The following is a 19,285-nucleotide window of genomic DNA, read 5'->3' as shown; positions in this document are numbered from 1 at the left end:
CATGGACCATGGATGAGTGCAAAGGTTAAAAATCCACTAGTGGGTACGAAAACACCTTTGACTTAAACATCTTGTGCGCCATAAAGGGTGATATGTCTTAGAACAACTCTATAGACATAGCTTCTAGTGTTCCACAATTGATGGACCCTTTTACCGGAGGCACCACCCTCAGAAAAATGCAAAACAAGGAGCTTCAGGCAGTTTATAGTTCTCCCAGTGCAAGTATAATTTTTAGCATAAGCAACCATGCAGAGTAACATAATTGACACATATCTTTTTCTATTTCCAGGATTTAGAAAGTTAACCAAAGGACAAATGTCCATGCAGAGCAAAGGTTTTGTTAAGCCTATACTCTCACTTATTAGGACCAAGGATGGTTTCTCAGATCTTGACTGAGAGCTCTTCCAATACAAAGGATGCTAAGTAACATTAGAAGCAAAAACACAAACTAAGATGTTCTAATTAGCTGTAAGAATATTCAAAAGAAGATAAAAAGCTGAAAAAAGTTTCAGATATAAATTAATTATGTGTTCATACTATCTATAGGAAATTATAATATTCGTTTTTTTATTCAAAACTAAGAACTACATTTTTACCATTAAACAGAAAATCCACGTGCAAGCTTTATTAAGCAGTTTATTTTTTTTGTACATTTTTCTAAAATATTTAATTATAAAAGAATTACGCTTAGCCCTTAAAAATGCAGAGGTTAGAGACATCAACCCCCCCGAGCAGTGGAAAATACATATATAATATCTGACTCCCCCAAAATTTGACTACTAATAACCTACTGTTGCGTTTCCACTTACCAGTAACATAAACAAATTAATACATATTCTGTATGTTTAAAGTTTTTTATATTGTATTTTTATAATAAAGTATGCTGGAGTAAAGAAAATGCTATTAAGAAAGTCATAAGGAAGAGATAATACACTTAAAATCTTGTATCATATTTATCAAAAACAGTTGCAGTTCCAACTCATGTTGTTCATAGGTCAACTGTATTGACAAAGACCACAGAATTTAAGATCCACACAATTATGGGTAATCGGTTGTTCTAAGTAATCAGTGTATTCTCAATAACTTATTATTGAGCCAACAAGCACAAACAACAGAGTTTCTTCTTAGTATGAAGGATATTTTTGTTAATAATGATAAAAATAATTAAAATCTTATTTCTAGGTTTCAAAATTCACATTATATAACTAGAAGTTAGGGAATAAAAATAAAATATTTTTTATAGTACCATAAATAGTATATTAATAGAGAAATTTTTAAAATGCCATGAGACTAATTCAAAGGAAAGATTACTCATATTTGCATCATTCAAGAAAGATTTCACTGAAGAGCTGGCATTTGAGATTGGCAATGGGAAACATGTTACTAAGTAGTGAGGTCTATTTTCCCCCAAAGAAGAAAGGAGAGTAACTTTAGAAAGATATAAAAACATTTAACATGTTCACAAAAATGTTGTTAGTTATTTGTTGGAAGGTAGAGAGTAAGAACACTAGAACTAAGAGCTGAGGGACACCTGGGTGGCTCAGTGGGTTAAAGTCTCTGCCTTCAGCTCAGGTCATGATCCCAGAGTCCTGGGATGGAGCCCTGCATTGGGCTCTCTGCTTAGTGGGGAGCCTGCTTCCTCCTCTTCTCTCTCTCTCTCTCTTTGCCTGCCTCTCTGCCTACTTGTGATGTCTGTCTGTCAAATTAGTAACTAAAATCTTAAAAAAAAAGAAAAGAAAAGAAAAGAAAAGAAAAGAAAAGAAAAGAAATACGAGTTGAAAATAAACTACACTAAACTAAAAAATCAGGGAGTGGGGCAGTGGTAGTAAGGAAAAATAAACAATTTTAAAGAGATACCAAATACGTGTGAGATGTATTCTCTACAAGAATCCTATGCAGAGGATTTTGCAATCTGTCCTAAAAATAAGGAACCTGAGACCCAAAAACTTTAAGTCACTTTTTCAAAATCAATTATTATCGAATATCAGCACTAAATTTAAACCTAAGCCTGTTTGACTTCAAGATGGAAGCCCTTCCCACTAACCCATTCAAGCAGATTGAGAGAGTATCCTTGTGTGTCATGCCAATTGCTCAGATTTTTTGTGTAAGACTAATGGAGTCACTTAAATTGTTTAAAAATTCTTGAAAGTATGATCATGTGAAAAACAAAAACAAAACAAAACAAAAGTTCCTGGAAGGGAATAATGTAATTCTCAGGATTTACTAAAATGTCCTCACAAAGCTACTTTAAAACATGCTTTTACTAGTTTATAGGTATTTCCCTTGTTGGATTATGGTAATTCTCAAGAAATCTATCTATCTATTCATATTTATGCCCAAAACTCCCCCCACCTCCCCCTGGGGAAGCGATAGTTCATTGATCTTTGGCAGCTCAAGTTAACAAAGTGTGAAATGTATAAAAATATAAACTTTCCACTCTGTGTTTCTTTTTTGATCTAGTTTAACAGATTTTTTTTTTCCTTGTGTGTGGCATGGGCCGCCAGCATTTCACACGTGTTTTAACACTGCGAATTGAAATGAGTGAGATTGCAAAGAAAATCAGGGCAATTTATTTAATCATTCTCTGGGCATACATGGTAATTTAGAGAGTGTGGAGTGTCTCGGGTGCAACACTTAGAGTGTCCTAAATCAATCAGACTAGCTAAATCTTTCTCCATGAGTTGTTTTTAAATCCCCGTCAGGAAACAGTTTCAGGGTGTAGTGTGTTTGAAGCATACTGTGAAAGGTAAAGTTCCTTTGACAGAAATTTCTTCTCTCTTCTCTCTCTAGTGGTTGATCAATTTGCAGTGGCTTATCATTGTTAACATCATGAACAGGAAATAAGATGAGTAATATCCTATTTTAAGACTGCAGGAGTCAGAGAGTATCACTGACATCAGAGAAATGTTATTCCTTTCAAAAGAGCAAACATTGTGTTGCCTTGTACAAGGACCCAAATTTCCCATTCAGATGGATAATGGGTTGGCCCAGACATTTATATTTAAAAATGAGGAAGCCATTGGCCATTTTAATTTACTTTTAGATATTGACCCTATTGTGTTCTAGGGACAAATAGCTCCAAAAAGATCATAAGGATGGATACAGGACATAAACTTGTGCCATAAATGAAAACTTCTTTTTATCTTTCCAAGATTTTATCTGAAATAATTGGTAAGCAAGTGAAATGACTTCAGTTCGACTAAATTGACCTTTTCTATGTGCCATTTGCAGTGTTTGTATATATGGCAAACTGTAGCAGCACTAGAAATTTGAATAAAAAAAAATCTACTTTGGAAAGGACCTGCATTCAGGATAATCAAAAACTTCTGAAATGAGTCATGTTCATTTTCAGGCTATTTGCTGCTGCACCTGTTCAGACACTGTTCCAACTGGCTTGCGGTTTAACCACTCCCTCAACACTCTTGATTAAGAACACAGCTTCATCAAATAGGGAAACTCTCACACCTGTATTTGAGTTTAGATTTTCTCCTTTCAGAAAATGATCTTAAATTTTTGTACAGAAAATTTTGCACTCAGATATTTCTCTACATCTTTCTCAGAGGCAATTCTACCCTAGGTGATGATATATGTTACCCACTCACTTCTCCATACAATGAAAAGGCATACATTGTTTTCACCAGGCATTTAGCCTCCTGTACTTGTCCAAAAACGTGGGAGACTAATCATGAATAGGGGATCTTTATGAACATAAGCTTTACTGTCAGAAAAATCTGGAAATCAAAGTCCAGCTATGTCACTTACTGGCTATGAGGCCTTATGCTGCTTGAGTTTGTTAAACTTTACTTTACTTGTCTGTAAAATGGGTAAAATCATTCATCGTTCACATGGCTTCATGGATTTAAGTGAGATTATGTAAACATTCTAACAGGATTCCTGAGGTAGAGGAATCTTAATAAATTGAGGTACAAAGTGTTCTTTAGTTTTAAACCCAGGGAGATTTAATCCTACCATACCCAGTTCGATATTGATCTATAGAAAGCATCTCTTTCTCTTTCCATGTTGGGATTTTCTTCAACAGCAAAAATGTCTTCTCTCTTTCTCTCTCTCTCCATAGGTCCTGGCAGATTATAACAAGTTTTCTAAAACTTTTTCATGAATGGCAATTTTATATGTATGCTATATAATATGCAATGTTTTGGGAAGTCACATAATCACATAAAGTGAGAAATTAAAATTCTTGTGTTTCTGACTGTAACCATCAAAGCATGAAGAAAATGGTTTAAATAACCACATAGTAATGTAGAAATGAATGAATGAATATTTATTATTATTATAACCAATCAAGTACCTGAGTGTTTTTCACTCCAGGTTGTAAAACTCTATGACTACAACTTATATCCACATGAATAGGATCATTCTATAGACACTTAGCTAACAGGACTTTTCTATTTCTGTTTAAAGATTATTTTTATCTGTGAAATCCAATTTACCACAATATCATCCCATTCTGATCCATTAAACCATCCATATAGTTTCACACACATACATTTCCCATTACAATATATCTTTCCAAAAAAATAAGATATAAATATTTAGAGTATTTGGAGGGAAAATGTAAACTTTCGTAACTATATTTGTATATTAATTTTATAAGTTGAAAGGCCATGTTGTATTTTATACCAAATCTCCAAACATCCTAATTTGACTTGATACCATAACATCACAGGTTGGAATAGATCAGTGCCATTGGATTCATAATATCTATGCAAGTCTACACGTTATATGGTTAGCCCATAAGCAGTGACAGACATAAGGGAATCCCATTTCATACACAATTGCCTTGAAGTAACTCAGTGTTTCTCATGACAACTCTACTTCCAGATTTATTTCCATATTATGGAATATGAGGTCTCAATTCACAATAGAAACTCATCCCTTAAAACAACAACAGCAATAGCAAAAACCAACAGCAACAAGAGTCATTCATTTTTAAGACTTTGTTTTTAGTTCTTCAGGGTCTGTGCTACATTGAAGGTGGGAGATAAGAATTTAGAGCTAGCCAGGAACATCATGTGGTTATTTGGGGGGATACTTAGCATATACATATTTGACTTTTGAAAAAATCATTTTGTGTGTGTCACATAATTTCTCTTGTAAGAAAACTGATAGAACACTTCATTTTCCTGACCATAACAGTGAATTAAAACATACACAGATGCAATGCTTGGCTTTTTAGATATTTCTGTATATTGTTTTTTAAAGATCATTTCAGGTGGAAAACATATTTCATAATAATAGAAAACAGCTTAGCAAATTTTTTATAATTTTCTCATACATACATATTTATGCCAAAAAAATAAGATCTTATTTCTATAAATGTGAATTTATCCCTTTCGACCGGCTTTTCATGGTGGAGTTTTCATTTTACAGTTTATTTAATTTTGAATTTTTGCCATAACGATGGCAAGAATAGGCCCATTCTTGGAGTTGAAGCACCACATTTGTTTCATCTACTTGTATGTGAAGCCAGCTACATCATGATTTTTCTTTCAAAATAACAACTTTCTTTTTAACATGAACTCATCAGAATTCTTTTCTTTTTTCTTAGGATAGCACTTTTAAGATTCATAAAATAAATGTGAGTGCTGTTTTCATTGCAAAAGCAGAAAAAAGGGAGAGAAAGAGAATATACTGCAAGACCCTTGGAAATCATCTGAGTTGAATAATAATTTAAGAATATCACTCATATTTATGTCCTTTACTTAATGCTAAGTTTCTTGAAGGCAGTAGCTAGGGCACATTGTCAAGGACATAGGGCACACCATGAAATGTTGGCTGAGTTAAATGAGAGACTAGGTTCCTGAAAAGTTACTAGATTTTCATAAGATACCACAGTAAAAGGGAGAGACAGGGGAGGAGACATTTTTTATGATTCTCAGTGTTTTGCTTTTCCCACCATGCCACTTCCTCAATGAGATTTTGTTCAACATGGAGTTTTGAAAGAAGAAATAACACTATTTTTGTATACAGTAATGTTATCCGTGCCTTCAAGATTCATGATAGGTTAACAAAAAGGAACTCTGACCTGAAATAATGATAATTTATTCAATTATCACTATATAACAGCAAAACTTAGCAGCCAAGAGCTTTATATTATCTGTTGAAAGGAAAGGTAGCATGGGCACTCAAGAAGACATACATTAATAGTGCGCTCTCCTGAATCTCATTAATCAAAAACCTGACCGTTCAGCAATTTATTTTCTTTGGGTTTTTATCCTAGTGACTTTCCATCTCAGATTAGTGCAGAGTAACTAGATGACAAGGACAGATTTACAACTGTAAATGTTAAGCTAATTATTTACCATTGATTCCCTGTTCAATCTCTTTTCTGTTCATTGGGATGACCTACAATAGGCAGGGCGAACAACAGGGTAGCAAGCTTCCACTATGGCTAATATTTTAATAAGCTAATTTACAAAAGCCACCAAACTGAGAGAACGAGACATTCCTGGAGACTTCTCTCAAGGTGAACAGCTGAGTCAAAGTAAATGCATTGATACCCAGTTTAAACTGGCATTTGAGGGCCATTCCGATATGGACCTACAGGTTTACTGAGGATATTTGTAAATTTCCATGCCAAGTTCAATGTTTTTATTTACAACTTGTCATCATTTTATGATACACACCTCCACTCCAATAACCCCTTCAAACAAATCCACCGAGCTTCCCCAAGGTAGAATTTGTCGAATCATGCATTTCTCTGTCTTTAATTAATTCTTACTTCTTTTGCCTGAAGCTTTCCTCACTATACTAGTATTAACATGTGTAGAAGGTTTTTGTAATTAGGACAAACAGGATTGCAGCTGGAACAAAGTATTCTCAGCTGGACTCTATGCTTCATTATATAGGATGTCATAACTGTTATTTGGTTACCTCACTCCTATAATCTTGATAGAGTAAAGCGCTCCAGTTTTCTCATTTTATTTTTGTCAGAAGATATCATGAACAATAAAAGCTTTCCTTAAAGTCCTGAAACAACAAAATCTATTTCACTAATTAAAACTAACATATTTGCCCCTTAGGATCGTGACATTTTATCACCCACACACCATACCAAACAACTACCATTTCATAATTTAAAAAAAAAAATGTCTAGAGCAGGGACTGGCAAATTATGGCCATAAGCCAAATCCAACTTAGTGCTGGTTTTTATAAATAAAGTTTCACTGAAACATAGCAAAATCCATTCATTTATATATTTTCTCTGGCTACTTTTGCCCTATGATGGCATTGCTGAGTAGTCGTGATGGAGCCATTATGATATCCAAAGTCTAAAATATCTACTATATAGTCCTTTAGAGAAAAGATTTGCTGACCCCTGGTCTGGACTGGTCCACTGCAATTTTACTTTATGTGTAATCCACATACGCGATTGTGTTATAGACGTCACATGCCAAAGCCCTATGAAAACAACTTGCCCTAATTAAAACAAAACAAAACAAAACAAAACATAGCAGTATATTGTTATGAGGAAATTATGATTGAGTGTTTGTAAGAAACTTTATCAGTTGAGACGAAGCAGTGGTGTTCAGGATTTACTACACGTACATAACTGATAGCAAGTACACACAACAGTTGCGCTTCCCCTTCTGACAAGTTCAAAAATCAGTGAACACAGCACCTCTTCTATGTTTCTAAGGTATGGACGGAGCTTAGTGGACTGCCTTACCTAAGTTCTTCTTGTCTTTAACATTGTTAGAGGCAGAAAGATAGGATTCTAAGGAAGAAAGTGACCACTATAACCAGGAGAGACTGTGGACTCCGAGAAACAAACTGAGGGTTTGAGAGGGGAGGTGGATGGGGGATGGGTTGGCCCCATGATGGGTATTAAGGAGAGCTCCTATTTCATGGAGCACTGGATGTTATGTGTAAACAGTGAATCTTGGAACACTACATCAGAAACTAATAACGTACTGTATGTGACTAACATAACACAATTAAAAAAAAAAGAAAAAAATACAGTAGGTTCCTGCTAAGAACAAACAAGCAAACAAAAACAAACAAGACAATCTGAGGGGTTTGGGGGGTGGGGTGAGCCTGGTGGTGGGTATCATGGAGGGCATGTATTGCATGGAGCACTGGGTGTGGTGCATAAACAATGAATTTTGGAACACAGAAAAAAATTAAATAATAATAAAAAAAAACAGTTGGAGTGAAGACTAAAGTCATTGGGTCTCCTTAAAGCATTCATACTTTGGGTAGCTGGGTGATGGACTTTGGAGAGGGTATGTGCTATGGTGAAAAAAATAAATAATTAAAAAACAATAATTAAAAAAAAAAGAGTTCACACTTTAGCCACACCTCCTTTCTGTTAACGTGAACAAGAGTGCTAGGTTTCTGGAATATTTCTATGATCCGATCCTCAGGTTGTAACTAGAAAGGTAACCAAAATTAATTCATGATTTATTGATTTATTTATTTGCACTTTCATTCCTTTAGTTAAAACATTTATTGAACTATTAGGTACCAGTTACTATACTAGCCATTGAGGAGAATATAGAGGTAAATAAGTTTTCTATTCTGAAGTGGCTTTAATTCTCTGGGTTAGCAAGATGTTTGGTAGGGGATGGAAAGGTGGATGAAAACCAGAGGAGCATAAAAGCAACTGAAAAAAGGAACTTGTTCTCACTCCAAGATATATATATATATTTTTTAAAGATTTTTTAAATTTATTTATTTGACAGACAGAGATCACAGGTAGGCAGAGAGGCAGCCAGAGAGAGAGGAAGGGAAGCAGGCTCCCTGCTGAGCAGAGAGCCTGAAGTGGGGCTGGATCCCAGGACCCTGGGATCATGACCTGAGCCGAAGGCGGAGGCTTTAACCCACTGAGCCACCCAGGTGCCCCTCACTCCAAGATATATTAAAGATCTCTGCAGGATTTCAACTTAGGTGCTTTTCACAAAAAAATATTAGTTTGGGGAGAGTTGAAGAAGATATCAGATATTGCATGTGTGTGTGTGTGTGTGTGTGTGTACACACAATATTTATATTCCTGATATGATATTCATAATTATACACAAACATTCATAAACAAATAGAATTACTAGATTATGTATCTTGACATTAATCTTAATAATCAGTAAGCTTTTATTAGTTTCTATGATGTGATTTACTAAACTGTTCCACATTATCACTCAGATACTCAAGAAATTTTTCTCTGCCATCTCAAAATTGTGACTTCTAGGTTTTGGTCAACAGCAATGTAGAGGAGACAGTGGAGGATCAGACAGTAGATTGATAAGATCCACCTTGACTTAGACACCAATTTTGTCCACACTCCATTGGCCAAAACTCAGAAACACAGCCCCACATGGTACAAGTAGATTTGAAAATACAGTCTCTGGCTAGTTAGTCCTTTTCAGCAATGACTTTCCACTATGGGACAGGTCCATTTGATACAGTAATTTCCATACCACAGTGTTTAAAAAGTTGGTTATGTTATGTAGCTAAAGAATAATCCCAACGTCTGGCAGAACCAATTTTGTTTTCCTATAGTTATTAGAAACTCTTTTAGATTGGCTATAACCATTTACCTAATACCATAATTGTTTACAAATATATTTCATATTCCTTAATGGAATGTATACTCGTGAAGATAGTAACTCTATGGTATTTTAGAATTTTCTTTAGGGTTCTACCCTATTTACTGTTGTTTGAAGTTATAGGATGACTATCTTCTTAATTTCAACTGCTATTTCAATGGAAAATGATGGATATTTAAGTTTATTGGGCTCCTTCTATGACATAACTCCTCCACACACTTATATTTATAGGAGCTGGAGACTGGTGCATATTATTACATCAGCTAACTTTTGTAAGCCTAATAACAACAATTCTGGGAAGTCACTTTTGAAGGCCATGACCATGACATTATACTATGGTAAAATGATCAAGAATGTCTTGCAAAATACAGAGATTGCATCATCAAGCGGCCTTGATCTACATGAGATCATAGTTTACTTCCACTGTTTTTGATATTCAGAAGCATTTTGTTTTTCTGGCCATTTAATCTTGACAGGACTTTTATCAATGAATTGATTTTTTTTCATAAAATATTTTCAAGCAAAGTATCCATAGGCAAATCTATTCTAGACCATTATAGCATTGATATCGGGATTTCAAAAAGGGCATATAGTGCTAGAAACATGAGTGTTAGTTCTAACAGGATTTAATTGCTCTGAGAACAAGAATGTATAATAACGTTACATTGGTAAATTAAGAAAGGAAGCAATTATGAGTCATCTATTACTTATTTATAGAGGAAAATAATGAAATGTCAGTGATATGGAAATTGTTTTCTTCCCTGATAGAGCAATGGTAAGTCAATATAAACAGAATCGTTAACATGATGTATTTTACAAAATATAGAACTGTGTAAGACAGAACTACTTTGGCATCAAATTAAACATTAAGGATATTCAACTTTGTCTTTAAAGAGATCAAACTAGAATGAGACCTAAGGCATCACATAAATGAAATTCTATCTGAAACAGAACACCTGAATTTTGGAGATGCAAGTCACCAGTTCTGAGCAAAAACTCAAGATAAAAATTGTCATTTAGTTAAACACAGGTTAGCAATTTGAGTCAATTTTCTTTTTCAGCCAAATATCAACTTTTGGAATTGAGAACTGTGAATTTCACTAAAGTAGATTTTTAGTACATATCTGTCTCCATCTTTTCTAACCAAGACTGTCATAATAATCTCCTAACAGACACTGTTGCCCTCTATAATCCATTATCCAAACACACAGCAGATTGTTTTTCCCCTGGCAGACTCAGACAGAGTTTAGGTTATAAAGTGTTCATGAGAGATCAGTTCCGCTGAAAAGGAGCAGGAGAATGCAGGATTGCACTAGGAAGAGTTTGAGCTGAGATATAGGACCACAAACACCTAACATGATCAGAAGTTTTTTCTCTGGCTCTCTCTCTTTTTATTTAAATTCAATTACCCAGGGCAATATTACACACTGAGAGTCTCCTTTGGTGACTGAAATGTCTGGGCCTTTCTACCCTGGGCTATGGACTGCCCTGGGAAGGGTATAACCTCAAATGAGGCAGTTCTCTGTTCCTGAGGGCAGACCCTGAAGGAGCTGACTAGCGGAGGCTGTTTGCTTACTAATCCCCACAGCTGGGACACTTACCTGAGGCTGATCTGGGCAGTTCATCCTAGGGCTGCCAGAAAACAGCAGGCAAAATAAAGTTTTTGAAATACAAATGTTTTTATATCTTTGTTAGCCCATAACTCTTCAATGGTTTCTACTGCAGTAAGTACAAATGTATTATGAACTACAAGATGGAGTTAATGTCTTTTCAATTTCATTTCATTTCTTTCTTCCCTTTGCTCAGTGATTAATTAATATATAGTCTTAAAAATATTTAGTCTTTGAGTTCTTCAAAGAAAAATCCACTTTTCCCAGCTTAATGACTTGTTGTTCCCTATGCATATAATGATCCTTAACCTGACTTCACATGTGTAATTTCTAGCCTCTAGGTCTTGGATTAATGGTCTATACATAGACAGGACTTCTTGAACTACCCTGTACAGGAGCTGTTCTTTTGACTGTACCTGTTTGTTTTTTGTCTCCACAGCAGGCAACATGTTCTGTCAGAGTGGGTGATTATGTGGCTACTGTTGAATGCTATAAGACAATAAAATTAGAAGTTAATGACAGAATAACTCTAAAGGCCATGGTCTGGTAATAAAATAACACATTACAAAAGCACAGTTTTATTAAAAACTGTAAATATTTAGAACTGAATGATAGAAATATTGTTAAAATCTATGGATCATGGTTAATATAACATGTAAGTTAGCATGAAAGAATATGAATATTAAAGAAAATAAAATAGATACCTAAGAACTCCCTTCAAAAATTTCAAACATACTTGGTTTTAAGAGTTATATTTAACAAACCTTCAAGGAATAGTTAATGTGCTTTTAATCAAGTTGTACAGAAATCTTTTTAAAAATTAACTCGCCTCTGGGCACCTGGGTGGCTCAGTGGATTCTCAAAGGCTTCTGCCTTTGGCTCAGGTCATGATCCCAGGGTCCTGGGATTGAGCCCCGCATCTGCATGGGCTCTCTGCTCAGCAGGGAGCCTGCTTCCCTTCCTTTCTCTCTGCCTGCCTCTCTGCTTACTATGGTCTTTGTCTGTCAAATAAATAAATAAAATCTTTAAAAAAATAAAAATAAAAATTATCTCACCTATCAATTAATTTAGTAAAGCTCTTATAGGCATGTTTCCAAAACCACATCCAGACAAAACAAACAAATAAACACAAATAAGTACAGGCCTGTTTCACTGAAAAATGTAGATGTCAAAATTCAAAGCTAATTATTAAATAACCAACTCTAATAGTGCATTTGATAAATACTTTCTGGTTAAAGATGCTTAATTCCAGGATTCTCGAAATATGCAACAGGAAAAAATACGTATTACTGTATTTGGTAACCTTAACAGATTGAGAAAATCCATATTATTTTATAAGTTGTTTCAGAAAAATACAACAACACAAATAGGTCAGCTACCCCTTTGTGATAAAAATGCTCAGCAGAAGAATAGAGACTTCTTAAATATATAAAAGTTGAGTTTATCTACCAAATTTTATAGCAAATACTATACTTAATAAGGATACTTTTTACATTCCCTTTAGCATTAGGACTAAGAAAACAGTGTCCAATATTACTTGTTTTGCTACATTATAATCAAGGTCCTAGCTAATCTTATTCATAAAGAAACAAAATAGAAATTTAATTTATTTAAACAAGATAGAATAATTTCCCTAGAAAATCCAATAGAATCAATGACCTATTAGATGTAATTAAAGTTTTAGTAAGATTAAAATGAACTGTTTAGTGAGATAAAGTGAAAAGTTCACATGCCCGAGTATCATTTCTCTATAGCAGTAATAATAAAGTGGGAAATACCAATGAGAGTATGGTGAGTTATATAACAGAAACTAAAAATATAAAATATCTAGGAATTATGTTACTCATAATTGGCACTCCATGGAAAAAAAAACACTCTAACAAAGAGCACATATACTAAAAAAAAAGAGAAGGTAAATTATCTAAATCTGGGTTTCTCCACCTCAGCATTATTGACATTTTGGAGCAGATAATTCTTTGTCATAGAGGACAGTCCTTTGCATTGTGAGAGCTTTTTCATCCTTGCCTGGATATCAGTGGCATCTCCCCAGTTATAACAAACAAAATATTAGATGACTAACATGCCCAGATATTACCAAATGTCCCCCAGGGGACAAAATTGCCACCAACTTAAATAACTTAATAATATAAAATATGCTTTATGTACACAAAATAACTTATGATTTCAATGTTCATCACAATAGCAATTTTATTTTTAAGGCTCTTTATAAACTTACTCTTATATACATAGAAATATAAGATAATGAGTAACAAAGTCAACTTTGTAAAATAAAAAGAATAAAGAGGGAGACTTTCCCAGAGAGACAAAAATCAAACTTTCATATCTCAACATCACAATCATGATATTAATATGTAATAAACCATATTTACTTAAAAAGAGAGATATAGACCATTGAAAAAATTAGAAAGCAGGCAGAGTCAGAGTGGAAATTTATACTATTAGGTGGGCAGTAGCACTATATATTAAGGAAATTTCAGGAAGTTTAGTATATTGTTGTAGAAAACTGGATTAGCATACAAAGGAGAGTAATATTAGATTCCTTTCTAAGAGTACACATAAAAATGGATTCTAGTTAGATTAAAAACTTAATACATAATTAGGCATGCACAATACCTTTTGTCCTGGAGTAGGAAATAGATTCTTACATGAAATTTTAAAAACATAAAAACAAAGCAAAAAATGACTAACAGATTATATCAAAATTTTATCATCTGTTCATGGAGCCAGAGCATAGTGAAAATTAAAAGATGTATAACAGAATATGAAAGTACAATTTAGATGTCGAGAAATGACAAGAGATTCACATCTAGAATAGGATGAGAACTCCTGCAGATCAACAAAGGAAAGACAAAAGTAGAAAACATTTGTAATGAAATAAAAACTCAGTTTGCAGAAGAAACTACCAGAACTAATGAATATATGAAAAATATTCATAATTGTTACTAAGCAGAGTAAGGAAAATTAGAGTAACAATAAGATATGGCTTTGCCTATTGGACTGGCAATAATCAAAAAGCTAGAAAATGCCAAGTGTTAGTGGGAATGTGAGTCTCACTATTGGTAAGATTGTAGGGATTGGCAGTCATTCTAGAAAGCTCCATATGGGGACATGTGCAAGGTTATTCATTGCAACAGTGTTCTTAGCCAGGGAAAGGAGTTGGAAACAAATTGACTGTCCATCATCTGGAGTGTGGATAGATAAAATGTGGCAGATGACACCACAGAGTGTTATAAAGTTAGAAGTTATGACTTAGATGTATACACAGGATAATGGATAGATTGCAGACATGTAGTGCTTAGTGAAAAATAGAAAAAAGCCTGAGGAAAAAAAATAATTAGAGATAACACAATAACATTTAATTCTTAAGCAGAAAGTTGCATCCCATAATTTAAATACTTTAAATGTCTTCCTGATAGGAAGCTTTGTTCTGTGACTTTTGTAAATGTCATGTAGTTATGTCCGCTGGCCATAATCCTCCTTCGGAGTCAATCTGCAAGTTAGTTGCCTACTTGTCTGATTTTCAAATTATAGTTTCATGACTAGGATAAACTGGGGCATACATTATTCACCTTCAAATTGTGTACTGTCTTTTCTTCTTTCATATATTTCTACTTCCTTGCTCTGTAGTACCATAAAAAGTGTGATGAACAGAAAATACAATATGGCAGTCACATGCCCCAGAAAGCCTTGCACAACTAAGAATACACCACCTTCCCAAAATACACATACTTTTTCTTACCATTTCCTTACAAAATATTTTTTTAAATGTAAAAAACAAAGGAATCTCTGCCTAGGTTCTTAATCTCATGGGATATGAGAAGAAATAGTACTGACTTACTGGGGAAAAAAAAAAAAAAGGATGAGAAAGAAAAATGGCTATCTTTTTCCCACATCAGCCTAATACAAATGACTCAAGTCAGGGTAGAAATGGGGGTGGAAAAATAAGACATCTTCCTATATTTTCAAGTAATCTGTTTTGCATAATGTTTGAGATACAATGTTAACGTCCATTAAAGCCAGAATATGTTTTCCTATAATCCATCTACATTTGTCATCTACACAGTATCCTTAACATTTCAAATGTTCTCTCCTTCCGACTATCTCTCTCCTTGTGAGTGAAAGAATGTTATATTAGATATATATTTAAATTTGAATTATGTATAATGTATTATAATAAATAGCATAAATATATTATAAAGTATATACAATATTAATTAACAATAAATATGCTTTAATTATATGAAAGTTATTTAGAAGTTTAAATTACACATATATAATAACTCCCAAGTTAGCCAGTTTCTGCATTAGAACTTCAAACATAAAGCCTGTTAAGCCCCTCTTTCTGTTTCATGGCATGTTGTTATTTTCAGTTCCTTACCATACCTGTTCAAAGGTTTTTGGACTCATGATTCCAAAAGCTAACATCACTCTCAGGTTTGTTTTAACCAATAATATAAGTGATGTGAGGATTGTGTATTATTCCACATAATTAGAGAAAAGAAAGTAGCCAGGAATAAAGGTCTTTAAGATTCTAGAGCTCTCTTTTAATTTGTCATTAATCTAAATCTGGGTGAGTAAACAAGGTCAAGATGAATCCATCCAACTTCACTACCAGGTCAGTTTCTGTTTCTTCATCAATACTTACTGACAGTTCTATCGCTAAACAAAATCACTCAGTTAGGGCTAGGTATTGTTCTATGAACTGAAAACAGAAGAAAAAAGAACAAAGTCTCTGTTCTCATGGATCTTTTATTTTAATAAACTAGTCAACAGAATAATAGAGTAATTTCATAAATCTTAAAAGGTTACAAAGAAAAGAGAATCAGAGTGATATGATAGCAAATTGGTGCCAGGCTTGGATGTGTCTGAATAGCTAAGAAGAGACACTTGGGGCCAAATTTTGAGGAAAGACTTTGTAAGAATATAATATTCAAGCAGAAATAAGAGGAAGAAGTAACTTGTCACAAGACCAGGGGACTGAAGACTTGATCTCGTAAATTCCAATGTGCTTTCTATTAGAGAGCATTGTCTCCAAAAAGATAATGTGGGCTATTTCAGTTTTGTTGTTTATTTTTTTTAATTTTATTTATTTATTTGTCAGAGAGAGAGAGAGCGAGAGTGAGCACAGGCAGACAGAGTGGCAGGCAGAGACAGAGAGAGAAGCAGGCTCCCCGCCAAGCACGAAGCCTGATGTGGTACTCGATCCCAGGACGCTGGGATCATGACCTGAGCTTAAGGCAGCCGCTTAACCAACTGAGCCACCCAGGAGTCCCTACTTCTGTTTTTAAAAGAGCCCGCAAATTAAGTATTTAACTTAATGTAGTTTGAACTGATTGATTTTGTTCTTTTGTATTCTCCCTTGAACAAGATAGAGAGAAAGTTGCTGGAACATTGGCATTGGATTACCATATTCATTATTACAGTTATTAAACTTTTAATCAATACTAGAGGATACAAACTTTCTAAGGAAAATAAAGGGAACACTCTAATTTGTACATTTGAAAGACATATCAAATCATATATGTTGGGCATTATGTAGATGAGAAAACATTTCCTTATCCTTCCTGTATGTACATATGTATATAGGTGTGTGTGTATTTATACTGAATTTCTCAGTTTTTTGGGGGGAGGGGGTGGGGAGGTGATCGATATGATGACAAAGCAGTCAGAAATGTCCTGATATGTTGGCCTGTTTGGGGAAATGTGTTTTTAGATACTCGAAGGGCAATACTAGAAATCAAATTCATTTTTTCACTATGATCATGCTAACCCTAGGTGAACTGCACAGAAAAGCACAATGCATCTTACCCTGTGAATTTTTTCCTCAAAGGACAATGAAAAAAAGATTACTTACTCTTTTAGAAATCATCAGTCTCCTACTTCACTTTTCCCCAATTCCTTATTAATGGGCAATCCAGGCACCTGCCAATGTGTGAGCGGTGGCTTTTTAAAGGGGAAATTTCTAAATATTTAGGAAATGGTGTTTGGATGAGTTGACAAGGGTTGCAAAATTCAAAGTGCAAAAATATGCTGGAAAAGCATGTTAGGAATCTAAATGTAGAACATTTAAATGAAGACAGCAGTGTATAATAATTAGGCTCAAAGCAAAATATGTGAAAGCAGAGAACAATCATATGTTAACTTAATCTGATGCTCAGAGAATTATCTCAGGTTTACTTGAAAATTTGCAACTGTTCATAAGTGTTTTAGATTGCTTTCATGCTTAGTTCATCAGTTTGAAAAAAGTTATGCACATATTGTAGAATTCTTGTGCATATGTTACCAGCTCTTCTTTTGCTGTTTATATCACCACTAATTAACATTTTTAATTAAGACAAAAAACACTGTTAGCATAATACATAAAAAATTGGAGCAGGTGCTTAGGGTAATAATTTGTATAAATAGCTATTGCCCTACACTAGCATCTAAATTATGATCATTAACTAGCTTTTTAGTGGATCAAAGTGAAATTCTGCCTTTTATTTAATTTAAGGAGAAAGCAGGAAAAAAAGAACACACTACAAAAATAAATGCAGACACTACAAAATTCTATTATCCTCATTATAATACTAGTTCATGTTGCATTTAAAACTTGGCCTCTTAAAGCCCGTCTGGTCTTCTGCCACTCTATCCCCTCTGATCTTCCTGTTCTCCCCAACTATTCTTGAAGGCATAGCTCTGAAAAGAAATTTTCTTCCTGATTTTCTCTGCTTTCCAAATTTCTTTTCCCATCAGAAGCAGGATGGGTTTTTATAGCACTTGGTACTATATTCCATTAAAATAGGAACTCAATGAATTAAAATTAGTTAATATATATACCCATTTTTTCTTAGTAAAAAAGCAAACTACTAGAAGATGCACATCACCAGCATATTGTTAAATTAAGTTAATTTAACTCGTCGACATGAATTAAATTAAATTAGTTATTGAAAGAGAGCTACTTAACAGTAAAGGCACCATCTGTGATATGCTGATTTATGAGGCTTCAAACTTACCTAAAGCTCAATAGCCTTATTTCTCATTCCTCTTGCAAAGCCTTTTCCCTTACCTATGTTCAGAATCAATGACATCATTGGCTCTGCAGATACTCATAAAGAAACTACAGATCTATGTATAATCTTTTTCCTCTCTCACTTCTGATAGTCAATGGTCAGAACCCTAACTTATTTCCCCAAACTTGTTTCCCAGTATATCATTCTCCAGTATACACAGAATTTTGCATTGCTTCTATGTCAAAGTATTATGTATTATTGCCCTTGGAAGTTTGATCAGATACAATGAATTAAAAAAGTAATCTTGTTCATACTAGGTTCTCCAATGATCTAGAGTCAATAGGATATATAGAGATGTGTAAGAGGAGACTCATTACAGGAATTGACCCATATGGTTATGGAGGCCAAGAAGTCCTACAATCTGCTGTCTGCAAGATGCAAGTGCTGAAAGTTCTTGCTGTGATTCAACCCAAATCTGAAAGTCTGAGAACTATGGGAGCTTATGGTTTCATTCCCAGTCCCTGTGGAAGACCTGACAAGTGGGTGAAGGAAGGCAGAGAGTCAGCTGTTCTAAGTCTCAGAGTTTGAAGGCAGGATCTCCTATGCTTGTTGGTAGGAGAAGATGGACATCCCAACCCAAGGAGATAGAGAATTTCCTATTTTTCTGCCTTTCTTTTCTGTTTGTATCTTCATGCACTAAACGCTAATCTTTTCCAGAAACACCCTCATAGACATACCTCAAAATATTGTCTTACTAGCTACCTGGGCCTTCTTCAGTCTATTCAAGTTGACGCATAAAATTAACCATCACTGTCATTAAAACTTAGGTAGCATTTACTTACATCATATATTATCCTCAGTGTTTTAGAAATATTAACTCATTCAATACCTTGTGAGGTAGTTATTAACATTTTCTCCATATTATACACGAGAAAACTGAGGTATACAAATTTTGCTCAAACTTACTCAGGAATTAAATGGCAGAGTCAGGTTTCGAGTTCAGAAGTTTGGCTCCAAATCCATACACAGAACCACCAAGATGGACAGGTCCTTCTTCTGAGTTCCTGCGTAGGAATTGCATGATACCACTGTAGTATGC

Source organism: Meles meles, chromosome 2, assembly GCF_922984935.1.
Source record: "Meles meles chromosome 2, mMelMel3.1 paternal haplotype, whole genome shotgun sequence".
Lineage (NCBI taxonomy): Eukaryota > Metazoa > Chordata > Mammalia > Carnivora > Mustelidae > Meles > Meles meles.
Note: the sequence above shows the minus strand (reverse complement) of the source record.